Source organism: Felis catus, chromosome D4 (genome assembly GCF_018350175.1).
Source record: "Felis catus isolate Fca126 chromosome D4, F.catus_Fca126_mat1.0, whole genome shotgun sequence".
NCBI classification, from domain to species: domain Eukaryota; kingdom Metazoa; phylum Chordata; class Mammalia; order Carnivora; family Felidae; genus Felis; species Felis catus.
In genome coordinates this window covers 55,123,064-55,136,437 of record NC_058380.1, presented here as the reverse complement: position 1 = coordinate 55,136,437, position 13,374 = coordinate 55,123,064, and the positions used below count along the sequence as shown (strand labels likewise).

The 13,374-nt window shown below is 40.0% G+C and overlaps 1 protein-coding gene and 1 pseudogene across 5 annotated transcripts in view; both read left to right on the top strand.

The window, feature by feature from the left end:
• APTX (aprataxin) overlaps positions 1-13,374 on the top strand; it is a 262,688-nt gene that overhangs the window by 133,392 nt on the left and 115,922 nt on the right. For all 5 annotated transcript variants that reach the window (XM_045043469.1, XM_045043468.1, XM_045043467.1 and 2 more), the window contains 2 exons: positions 8,986-9,029; positions 11,562-11,661. The gene's annotated coding sequence lies outside the window, so the exon portion shown is untranslated. The remainder of the gene's footprint in view (positions 1-8,985; positions 9,030-11,561; positions 11,662-13,374) is intronic.
• Positions 9,000-13,374, top strand: part of LOC123381718 — a 47,950-nt pseudogene continuing 43,575 nt past the window's right edge.

The window sequence follows — 13,374 nt, the reverse complement described above, 5'->3', positions numbered from 1 at the left end:
ATCTCGATCTTTTTGTACACAAATCAGCTGAGGGCTGATTTGTGTCCCAGTATATGGTCTATTCTGGAGAACGTTGCATGTGTACTGGAGAAGAATGCATATTCTGCTGCTTTAGGATGAAACGTTCTGAATATATCTGTTAAGTCCATCTGGTCTAGTGTGTCATTCAAAGCCATTGTTTCCTTGTTGATTTTTTGATTAGATGATCTGTCTGTTACTGTGAGTGGGTGTTGAAGTCTCCTACTATTATGGCATTACTATTGATGAGTTTCTTTATGTTTGTGATTAATTGATTTATATATTTGGGTGTTCCACATTTGGTGCATAAATGTTTACAATTGTTAGGTCTTCTTGGTGGACACACCCCTTGATTATGATATAATGTCCTTCTGCATCTCTTGATACAGTCTTTATTTTAAAGTCTAGATTGTCTGATATAAGTTTGGCTACTCTGGCTTTCTTTTGTTGACCATTAGCATGATAGATGGTTTTCCATCCCCTTACTTTCAATCTGAAGGTGTCTTTAGGTCTAAAGTGGGTCTCTTGTAAACAGCATATAGATGGATCTTGTTTTCTTATCCATTCTGTTACCCTATGTCTTTTAGTTGGAGCATTGAGTCCATTGACGTCTAGAGTGAGTACTGAAAGATGTGAATTTATTGCCATTATGATGCTTGTAGAGTTGGAGTTTCTGGTGGTGTTCTCTGGTCCTTTCTAAATTTCTTTTTTAATGTTTATTTATTTTTGAGAGAGACAGAGACAGAATGCGAGTGGGTTAGGGGCAGAGAGAGAGGGAGACACAGAAGCAGAAGCAGAAGCAGGTTCCAGGCTCTGAGCTGTCAGCACAGAGCCCGATGCAGGGCTCGAACTCACAAGCCGTGAGATCATGACCCGAGTCGAAGTCAGACGCCCAGCCGACTGAGCCACCCAGGCGCCCCTCTCTGGTCCTTTCTAATCTTTGTTGCTTTTTGTATATATATACATATATACATATATATATATATATATATATATATATATATATATATACAAATATATACATATATATATATATGTATATATATATACAAAAAAAATATATATATATATATATATATATTTTTTTTCATCTTTTCTCCCCTCAGAGAGTCCCCCTTAAAATTTCTTGCAGGGCTGGTTTAGTGGTCACAAACTCCTTTAATTTTTGTTTGTCGGGAAACTTTTGATCTCTCCTTCTATTTTGAATGACAGCCTTTCTGGATAAAGAATTCTTGGGTGCATATTTTTCTGATTTAGCACATTGAATATATCCTGCCACTCCTTTCTGGCCTGCCAAGTTTCTGTGGATAAGGCTGTTGCAAACCTGATCTATCTTCCCTTGTAGGTTAGGGACTTTTTTCCCCTTGATGCTTTCATGATCCTCTCCTTGCCTGAGAATTTGTGAATTTGACTATCATGTACCTTGATGGTCGGTTTTGTTGAACCTAATGGGGGTCCTCCGTGCTTCCTGGATTTTGATGTCTGTGTCTTTCCCCAGGTTAGGAAAGTTTTCCGCTATGATATACTCACATAACCCTTTTACTCCTATTTCTCTCTGTTCCTTTTCTGGGACCCCTATGATTCTGATGTTGTTCCTTTTTAATGAGTCACTGATTTCTCTAATTCTTAAATCATGCTCTTTTGCCTTAATCTTTCTCTTTTTTTCTGCTTCATTATTCTCCGTAAGTTTGTCCTCTATATCGCTGATTCTCTGTTCTGCCTCATCCATCCTTGCCACCATGGAATCCATCCATGATTGCAGCTCAGTTATAACATATTTTATTTCATCCTGACTAGTTTTACTTCTTTTATCTCCACAGAAAGGGATTCTAGTCTATTTTTGACTCCAACTAATATTCTTATTATCGTGATTCTAAATTCTGGTTCAGACATCTTGCTTGTATCTGTGTTGGTTAAATCCCTGGCTGTCATTTATTTGTGGTCTTTCTTTTGGGTTAATTCCTTCATTTCATCATTTTGAAGGGAGAAAAGAAATTAATAATGTAGAAAAATTAAAATTAAAATACTAAAATTTAAAAAATATTAAAATTAAAAAATTAAAAACACACACATAAAAAATCGAATAAATGATGCTAGATCCTAAGTGTGTTTTGGCCTGGGTAAACAAAAATTAAAGGAAAACATTTTTAATAAAAATTGAAAATAAAAATGAATTTTTTCTCTTTCTGTATTCAAGAAAAAAAAAGGAGTGAAAAAGAGAAAAAAAATTGAATAGATGGACCTGCTGATAGATTGAAATACGACTGAAATTACCTCGTTTTCCCCTAGAAGTCAGATTATGAAGTGCTTTATAGTCCATAACTAAGCAGGTGGTGAGACTTGTGTTCTTGAAGAGTGAGGTTGGCCCAGTTGGGCGGGGCTTAGTGTAATGGCTCCATTCTCCACTAGATGGCGCTGCTAGCCTACTGGGGTGGATTGTTGTGGCGCTCATAGGTGCGTATGCTCATGCGCAGGGGCAGTGAACATGGCGTCACCCAGGTACCCAGTCTCTAGTATTGGAACTCTGCTTTTCCCAATCAGCAGTCATGCACCCATACTCTGTCTTCAGCTTTCGTCCAGTTCCCACTTTTTCACTCTCTGTGACCAAGCACCAGGCAGCACCTCTCTCCTGAGTTTTGTCTCAGATGTGGCTGTTTTCCCCGGCTCCTTACTTCTGAAGGACTGCGACTTTGACCCATTCCGCCCCTCTGCAGGAGGGTCTCACTGATCAATGGCCGAATGTCAGCTGCACCCAGGAACGCTTGCTGGACCCTGCTGCTGCTGATGCCCTGAGCCTGTGGCCAGGTGCCAGCCCGCCCGAGAAAGTTTACGAGATAGTGTAGCAGCAGCGTTTCAGGGATTATTTGAAAATCACAACACACATCTGGCACCAGGCTTCACCCTTGATGACCTTGTTCCAGCACTAGCAAATGAGGCCGTTCTCTGGGGTCTGCTGGGCCTCAACAGTCTCTACCAAATGTTGTTCCAGCAGTGGAACCGCTTTTCTGTGTGTGGCCCAAGAACCTCCCAGACCCCACTGTGCTCCTGGGGATTCGCCCTTCCCACCAGAGCACCACCAGGTATTGAGCTGCGGAGTTGCAGACTCTGTGCTCCCCCTGTTTACAGTCTTAATGGAATTTAAACTCTCTCCTTTCTCCTTTCTCCCTTTTTAGTTTAGTTCCTGCGGCTGTTTCCAATTTTCCCACTTTCTCTCCAGCTGCTTTTGGGGAGGGGTGCTTTTCCTGTATTCTCTCCACCGTCTCTGTCCTCTCTCCACACTCAAAAGCGGCTCCCTGCCTGCTGCGGCTTCTCGCTTCCCAAGTTCACCTCTCTGTGCCACGTACCTGCTGAATTCTGTGGCTTAGGTTGTGCAGATTGTTGTGTTAATCCTCACATCAGTTTTCTAGGTGTGCAGGATGGTTTAGTGTTGGGCTGGCTGTATTTCATGGATGCGAGACACACAAAAAACTTCCATGCTGTTCTTTCATCTTGGCTCCCCCCAAGTGTCCTCTTTAATGTCACCCATTAAGCCCATCCCTCCACCCCAAAACCCCTCCAGCACCCCTCAGTTCTCTGTATTTAAGAGTCTCTTCTGTATTTATTTATTTATTTATTTATTTATTTATTTATTTATTTATTTAATGTTTATTTAGTCTTAGAGAGAGAGACAGAGTATGAGCGGGGGAGGGACAGAGAGAGAGGGAGACACAGAATCTGAAGCAGGCTCCAGGCTCTGAGCTGTCAGCAAAGAGCTTGATGCGGGGCTCAAACTCGTAGATCATGAGATCATGACCTGAGCCGAAGTTGGTCGGTCACTCAACCAACTGAGCCACCCAGGCGCCCCAAGAGTCTCTTCTCTTTTGTCCCCCTCCGTATTATTTTTGCTTCCCTCCCTTATGTACATCTGTTTTGTATCTTAAATTTCACATATGAGTGGAGTCATATGATATTTGTCTTTCTGTGACTAATTTCACTTAGCATAATACACTCTAGTTTCATCCACGTTGTTGCAAATGGGAAGAATTCATTCTTTTTAGTGCCGAGTAATACTCCATTGTGTATATATACCACATCTTCTTTATCCATTCATCCATTGATGGACATTTGGGCTCTTTCTAGACTTTGGCTATTGTTGATAGTGCTGCTATAAACATGGGGGTGCATGTGCCCCTTCAAAACAGCACACCTACATACTTTGGATAAACGCCTAGTAGTGCAATTGCTGGGTCATAGGGTAGTTCTATTTTTAGTTTTTTGAGGAACCTCCATACTGTTTTCCAGAGTGGCTGTACCGTGGCTGTACCAGTTTGCATTCCCACCAGCTAGTTCAAAAGGATTCTTCTTTCTCCACATCTTCACCAACATCTGTTGTTGCCTGAGTTGTTAATTTTAGGCACTCTGATCAGTGTGAGGTGGTATCTAAGTGTGGTTTTGATTTGTATTTCCCTGATGATGAGTGATGTTGAGCATTTTTTCATGTGTCTGTTGGCCATCTGGATGTGTTCTTTGGAAAAGTGTCTTTTCATGTCTTCTGCCCATTTCTTCACTGCATTATTTGTTTTTTGGAATAGCTTTTATAATTTAAAAAGCCTTCATTATTTTTAACATATCTAAGGACTTATTTTATTTATTTAGTTTTTGAGAGTGAACGAGTGGGGAAGAGGGGCAGAGGGAGAGAGAGAAAAAGAATCTTAATCACACTCCATGCTCAGTGCAGAGCCTGACATGGAGCTTGATCCCACAACCCTGGGATCACAAGCTGAGCTGAAATCAAGAGTCAGAAGGTCAACAGACTGAGCCACCCAGGTGTCTTTAAGGTCTTATCTTGTCAACAGGTTATGCCAGAAATTTAGTCAATTTGCAAAAGTCATGATTGCATTTCCCCTCAGTAACGTAGCTTCTTTTTAATCCCTGCCACTCCTCCCTACTCTGTATAGTTGACTTTAGATTCAGGAGAAGTTAGGGGAATAGGCACACTGCTTTTTCCCCTTTTCTTACTCCCAAGACTAATGGGAAAATATGTTTGTCTTTGTTTCCCTCTTCAAATAAAGAAAAGTAGGGATCACATGGGGAGACACTGGGTTGGGATGACATTGGCAGTTTTGCAGAACAGTCCTGACAGTGAAACTCATCTTTTCCATACAAAGTAGCCTGCACATCTGGCATTCACATACTGATCAAGTCCTAATGTTTCACCTTTGCAAGAGGCTCTGTGGCTTGCCAGGTTCAACAAACCAAAGCATCACTGACTTCTTATATGTATATAAAAAGCAAATTGTGAACTATAAAGCAGTGCAAAAGTGATCTTCTTTTAGTACACCATCGTTGTTTTAGTACACCGTCGTTCTTTAAAAATATCTCATCTTGCATCTTGTAGGAAACAGGGTTTCCTATGTGCCCTTGACTTGGGGCCATTCTTATGTTGACAGAGGATATTTTCAGAACCTGGTTTCTGAGAACTCTCAATTGTTAGATGTTCAGGTTGCTATTCACCTGTTCTTCTCTTTCTGATTCTGACTAATGGGGAACACACATAAGGAATGAGAGTCAGAGGGACAAGTACCACTTGTTTCATAGGTAGACAAGCTCCTGATACCCACAGTAAACTTTGGCAAAATCTGGATTGGGGAACCTGACTCTGGTGTGAAGTTGAAGTGCATGGTCTACCACTCAGCCCAAATCTCAGTCATTAGATTCACGTACTCAGCCACATGACAGAGTGAGTCAGCGAGCAAAGGCCTGCAGAGAAGATATAAAGTCACTTATCTAAGCATCTGCATAGCAGGATCAAAAGCCTGCCACATTCACCCCGTCAAGGGGTTGAACAAGATGAGTGGCAGACTTGACCCACCTACGAAGGACTGCCCAGAGGTGCTTGCCGTGTGGAGCAGAAATGGAACAGTGGTCTTTGATACAGTAATGCTGCCCACCAGTAATTGCAGCACACACTGTGTAACCCATCAGATAGTCCACTCAGTCAGTGGAAAGTGAATCAGGGGTGGGAAAGTCTAGAACATTCTATTCAATCCTCCTAAAAGAGGGGAAAGGGGATGGAAGTCCCTTCAGCTACCAGCTTATACAACAAGTCTAAATATTCCTCTCCTCAACAGTATCAGTTTTGAAAAGTAATGTTCTCGTGCTATCCCTTAGAAGATGTTTCATTTGTGATCTAATCCAAGGATTAATGATTGGGGAAACAAACTTTAAGCTGAAAAGATGGTGAAATTTTGATTGGAGAAAAATGTTATGTTTGGAAAACTCCCCACGGAACATCTGTATGTCAATCCTTGGTTTATGCAAAGCAGCACGTGTGCCTCTGTGCTGATGGTGCAAATGTAGTAATTAACCACACAGAAATGCCAGCCACAACTGGGATTTGGGGAGAACCTTCTTCCTCTCCAGGAATGGGGGGTTGGGGACTCCAACTTAAAGAGAAACAAATGTATGAGAGACAGGTGTGGGAAGACTGAAAAGTCTGTGACTACCTGCCTTGAGAAAATTGCCTTTGTTTCCAAAGCAACGTTTTTGGGAAAAACAAAACTTTCCTCAATTTGAGAATTTTCTCTTTGTTTTTGTATTTTCTATTGGAATACACTATGGCAATGTTAAAAAACCATGAATGAATTTTGGAAATTGCAGAATCAGGCTTAGCATCTGGTCTCTTATCTATGGGGGACCTTGGCCAATTTATTTAATTTCTCTGAGCCTCAGTTTCCTCCTTTAGAATGGAGATAATCATACCTAACAGTCAGGGTTGTTGTGCAGATTAGAGATATTAAAGGTACAGTACCTGGCCCAGAATGAATTGTGATGATAATGGTATATATTTTTTCTAAATACTTAATTTTGCATCATAACAGGTGGATTTGCAAGCTTTATTTGTATACAACACTAAATCCAGGAGGATATTTGTTCTTTTATGTGCTCAGAAATACTAGATCAGATTTAAAATTTTTTTTTAATGTTTTTTATTTTATTTTTGAGACAGAGAGAGACAGAGCATGAACGGGGGAGGGGCAGAGAGAGAGGGAGACACAGAATCGGAAGCAGGTTCCAGGCTCTGAGCCATCAGCCCAGAGCCCGACGCGGGGCTCGAACTCACGGACCGCGAGATCGTGACCTGAGCCGAAGTCGGACGCTTAACCGACTGAGCCACCCAGGCGCCCCTAGATCAGATTTTAAAGTGGGAATTAGGAGACCATGTTCCAGATAAATCCTTTCTGGTTTGTGTTATTGATTTTCACAGAGAATTAGATCATCCAAACGTTTGCAGATTCATTGAAGTCTGCATTACAGTGCCAGATATGGTTATTGTGACAAAATACTGCCCAAAGGGAAGGTTGGTAGATGTTCTGCTCAACAATGACATTCCTGTCAACTGGAGTTTCCAGTAAGAGCCAGGCATTTGAGTGGTAGGAAATATAAACTAGTGAAATTGTACAACAAACCCTATTTCCATCATTATTCCCAAGGATCTACTGTCATCTGAATGCATTATCTTGAAGGAGGATTTATGTTATGTCTTGGGGCATGGATGGGAATGGGTGGGTCATTATATCTAGACAGGGAGGGGTAGGAAGGATTTTGAACTAGGCGCATCCAATGGTGCTAGAAAAGATGTAGCTGGAGATGCTAGTAGAAAATCCTGTTTCGTATCTAAAGAGTACATCTACAAGCAAGAGCAAGGAGTCTAAGTAGTAGGCACATTCTAAGTCTAATTAATTTACCTAACAACTACTGTGCTGGTCACTTAAGGCTACAAAAATAAATAAGAAATATTCCCTGCCTTCAAGAACATCTTGTTCTGGTGGGAAAGACAAATAAGCCGAGTTATAGAACAGTTGATAGAAGTCTTAAGAGTGTCATGTGCATGGGAGTAGCATCTAGTCCAGATTGGGTATGGGGAATGGGCCATGTGGAGATGAGCTGAGAAAGAGTACAAGTTTGCTAGGAAAAAGGGCCAACAGAGGTAATTGCAAAGAGAGGGAATAGTGTGTGTGTAAAATCTAAGAGAAGATGGTCCTATCTAGGATTGTTAATAGGTTAGTATGGCCAGAGCTCTGAGATGAGGGCAGAGGTGAGTGGTAGGAGTGGTGAGAAATGAGACAAGAAAGATAAGTAGGTAGTCCTGAAATGGGCCAAAGTAAATAAGATAATTTAGTATATGAAAAAAAAATGGAGTTTCAAATAAGTGAAGAAAGGAGAGATTGTTGGAATAAAGGATTCAGGATGACTGTCTAACCATTTGGCAAAAATAATATTAGACCCCCAGTGCACACCTTTAACCAAAATTAATTTGGGGTTAGCTTTAATTTTCAGTATGAAAACTGAAACTTTAAAAGTACTAGAAGAAGGGGCGCCTGGATGGCTCAGTTGGTTAAGCGTCTGACTTTGGCCCAGGTCATGATCTCAGGTCATGATCTCTGCTATCAGCACAGAGCCTGCTTTGGATCCCCTGCCCCCTCTCTCTGCCCCTCCGTGGCTTGTACTGTCCTTCTCTCTTTCTCTCAAAAAAAGAAAAAAGTACTAGAAGGAAGCACTTTTATGTGATTATATAATACCATAGTGACAATTAACAGGCATATGAGTAATTGGGAAAAGTATTTCTAATATATCTCTTACTAAATATAACTAACAAAAGGTTGATATCCATAGACTCGTGGATATCAGCAATGTAAATAGCATAACACATAACTTCTTGTCTGTTAATTATAGATAAGTCTATGAACATTTACATTTATTTTAAAACATGATATGTACATGTGAATCAGATTTATTTGGAAGAAATATTCACCATTTTCTGGATAATTATGACCTCATAGCATTCACAAATATGGGTATAGCTGAGCTTATCTGAAATATTATCCCCACTGTCCCTGAAAACAGTGGCTCTGCAATCTGTGTGGATTTTTAATTTGCTCTAGATGAGGGATTTCACATCAAAATGACCCGTGTGTCTTTTTGCAGGTATGCCATCATTTGGATTGCCTCATGAAGTGACCCAAGCTTGGGTAAGATTCTACTGAACATATTTTCAAGTGAACAATCAGGGAATTTGCTTCTCCGTTGCTCAGCAATGAACAGTGTATCCTACCCTAGCAGAGAACAATGTTGTGTCTGATTTGCTCATATATATAAGAAAGAATAAGATGAATACTGTCTGTCTGTCTATCTGTCTATCTATCTATCTATCTATGTTTGAATAGCTTATGGTTTTGAAAAAGCACTGAACAAAAATTCCATACTGTAAAGTGTTCTGGATATTAGGGTGAGTTTCCCCATCCAAATCTAGGCATATTGAGTTGAAGGACAGCAGAACTAAAAATACTCTGGCTGCATCTGGAACACAGGGATCCTCTGGGATTTGTTTCATTTGACCATATTCCAATCATAATGATGTTGAGTGTGGATTTTGTTCCCCAGGATGTTGAGTCCTTAAATAAATTCTTCTCACCCTAGGATTTGTTTATTTATTTTAAAAAATTTCCCTCCAGGTTTATAAATTCCAATAGATCAAAAAAATTATACATATTTTCAGCAGAGATTAAAACTGTCATAAAGATACAGTCTATAAGAGAAATAGGAGATGAGTGAGGGTGGGGCATGGTTCCTTGAAATTATTTTTCATTTCACAATTTTAAATGTAAAACCCGTGGGAATTGTATATATTGACCAATAGTTTCATGTTATTCTGAATGCTGTTTAACAAATCAAAGGACAAGGGAATTTCAACCAAAATGATCGAACATTACTGACTGTTCTTGGTATGTTTAAATAAACGGAAAGAATAGCAGAGGGAAAGATTATAGTATATAATGAGAAAATCTGCCTCAATTCTCAGATCAGAGGAATCATGAAATTTTGATGGTAATGGAGAATTTACTTTATACCAATAACTACACCGTTTGACTTCATACACTATTCCCATTTCCCCCAATTATCTCGTTACTACCCAGCTTTGATATATGTGTAAGTAAGCTAATTTTCAACAACAACCATGCAATTTAAGTGTAATCCTACAGAGACTAAAAACGAAACCAAACAACAAACTACTGTTCTTCATGGGAACTGGCTCATACTAGTCACTAGATTCATAAATATCTAAAAGTGGACTCTCTTAGACAAGTGCAAATGAGCAAGGTCTTGTCTATAATGAGCACTAACCATATATGGAACTTGTCTATGCCAGGGGCTAGGCTGACGTCACTGTCCTCTGCAGAAGTGAGCCGAAGATGTGTGTGTGGGAGAGAGGGTGTGGGTTGTGCAGGGCAAAGGGGAATAAAGGGCCTAAGCAGCATTGTTAGAGCCGGTCACCCCATGTTGGGGAGCACTGGGAATGACTGGATGACTAGGATGGGCTCTTTGGTGGAGAAAGTCACACTTGATCAGAAAGAAGCAGCTCTTAAATGGTGGGAATGACATAATAGAATGAAGAGAGAGACAGGTATTGGTGGCAAAATTGAATTTTCTTTCCTTCATGATTAATTAGGGCAGTTAATAAGGGCTCAAGACTAGATCTTATAAGGAATGAATAACTCACCGTGTAATTCCAAATATTGTTTAACAGATGAATTGGTACACGAGTTAATTTGACCCTTTTTACTTGTCAGATTGAGGCCAAGGGGTTGAATCAACCATCTCAGTTTGTCCCAAACTGGAGCTATTAGGTGGAAGTCACCTTATAGATTATTTATTTGTGCCAATTCATTTTCAGAGGAGGCAACTGAGACCAGAGAGATTGATAAACCTGTTTAAGGCTCAAGCTTGCTCTCTTATTCCCATATAGTTCTCTGGTAGAAGGACACAGGTTCAGTCCTGGGCTCTCTGTTCCTCTCTCTTCAATCCTATTTCCATTAGAATTTGGGTGACCTTAGTATCCATTAGGAAGATGTGTCCTACCCTGTCAGTTCTTTGACCTTCATCTTCTCCCATGATCTTATATTCTTCACCTGCTTCAGCTGCCCATTTCTATATCATTACCTATAACTGGGTCCCTTCCATAATCTCCATGTCAATATCTTACTCTTTGACCTCCACCCCCTATTTTTTTTAGTGAATTCCCTTTAGTTTCCCAACTCTACCAGTGTACTAGTTGGGACATCCAATCCACTGATCTCATGATCTCACTGTACTTCACTTTCTCTCATACCCCATTTCCTCCTCACCTGGCTTAGATTCCATGGTCCATCACTGATAAAGATTCATTTGCCTAGACTCTTCTGCTGTCTTATCACAAACTGACAAATTACGTATATTTGGTGGGTTGCTATCTTTTACCTCTGGATATATGTTCCTTGAGGGCAGAGTCTTTGTCTGCTCTGCTCCCTGCTATATTCCAAGTGCCTAGAACATGGTTGGTACATGGTAGGTACTCAGTAAATATTAGTTGAATGAATGAATAAATAAATCTGTGAAAGTGAGGGTAATTTTCAGAGGGTTAAATTATATTTTCCTCTACAGAGTGTGGCACATGCTTCTGTTTTGATTATTTCTAACGCTAGGTTGTTTTTATTTTTCTTCAATTCTTTTCTCTCCTCCCACAGAAGGAAGAGGCTTCTTCTGTTAGGCATTCCAGTGTCTCTTGAGGAGCTAATTACAGGGAAGCCTGAGAATCGCTGTCTTTGCCCTTCAGAGTATGCAGAGGTAAGGGGTGAGGAGAGAAAGGGGACTTGATCATCATCTGAAGCCATCACATCAACTAAGCACGAGTCCATGTTATGTCTTGGAAAGAGATATATCAATGAGTAATCTATTGCATCACGTAACAACTTCTTGGCATTTTTCTGGCTTTTCCCAGTCTACTTCCAAATAGAGATGATACAGTAGGCAATTGGAATATGTGTTGGGAACTTGGAACAGATGCTTATATGGAGATGGAAATTTGGGGCCCACCACTATCTAAGGCTGTAATGTAGCTATAGATGGAGAGGAAACCTTATAGGGAGATGTGGGGAGAGAAGAGAGAGCAGAATCCTGAGATGGCAGCTCAATTGTATTTCTGTAGATTTCTGGTGCCATTAAAAACACTATGACAAAGTGATACATATGATGATGAAAACACGGCAAGCGTGTTCATATGCAGCATGCCCCATCCACAGGTACAGCTATGGAGCCACAATACCCATCACTTTGGGATTTAGACATGTATATGGGTTTATGATAATTTGTGTAAATAATTTACTAAAACAAAAAATGAGAATTGTGACTTTGAAAGTTTTCACAGGACAGTGGTGGAATGGAAATGTTCTGCCAGTGATGTTACAGAGTCCTTTGATCTAGCCCAAGCCACAGCGTTATTGAAACTCCAAGCCTCTGGCATCCTAGTATATCTGGGCTTTAGTTTCCTTATCTTTAAAAATAAAAATGTATCCACTACATCAGTGGATACAAGGGGGTAGACACAGGTTGCATATCAGAACTGGGATGGTTCCCCTGTAAGAATGAGTTTGGTATGTGATCTGAAAAAGTATATTGAATTTTATCATCAAAGTTCATATTTGTAAAATTTACAAAATTCACATGTATAAATTTAGTAGTTCATGCTACTGAATGTAAACCTCAATTAAATCTTCCTGGCTGCTAATCTTCCTAACATTAACAAAGATGGGTAAACCTGGGGATAGATGATTCTAAATTGTTCAATTCTGCAGTTCTCTTCAGAATATCAGTAAATCACTGTATGACTGTTACTCTTGATCACTAGAGTTGATTAGGAGGTACAAGAAAACAACCCATCTCAAAGACCCACCTTTGAACAAGCTTTTAGACAAGATGAATTTCCTAACAAAGTCTGATAGAATTGACGATGTCTTTGGCAAGTTTGGGTCACTTCCCAGTCCTCGCTAATTGCACCTGTTTAGGTATCTATTTATCACAGCACCAAGGGCAGATCTCACTGGTGCACCCTTTCATAGCTGGTGTGGTTACTGGATCCTAAGGGGATGATAATTATAAGTGAAGAACCCCCTGTGGAAACCCCCCTGCCTTCTAGGTGCTTTCAAAGAGTCAGAGATTAATACACAGGGAGCAAAGTATTCCCATGAAATAACTTCTCTTTATGATGGAGGCTTAAATGGAGAAGTACAGTGAATATGGAAGTACTTATGGCAGAAAGGATCCAAGACCTAATGTGTGATAAACAAAAAAATCACCACTTGCTCTATAGTAAGTAATGCCTAATTGAAATACAATGTCAGTAATAAAAGCTTATTTGATTAGCTCATGCATTTCTATTTAACTTGTTTCTCTTTCTTGAGAACTAATTGCTGAAGGCAAGGAAATCACACTTTTACATCTTTGATTTTGAATTCTGTGTTCTGCTTACATGGATTTTTAAGGGTCAGTTTTCATTTGCAC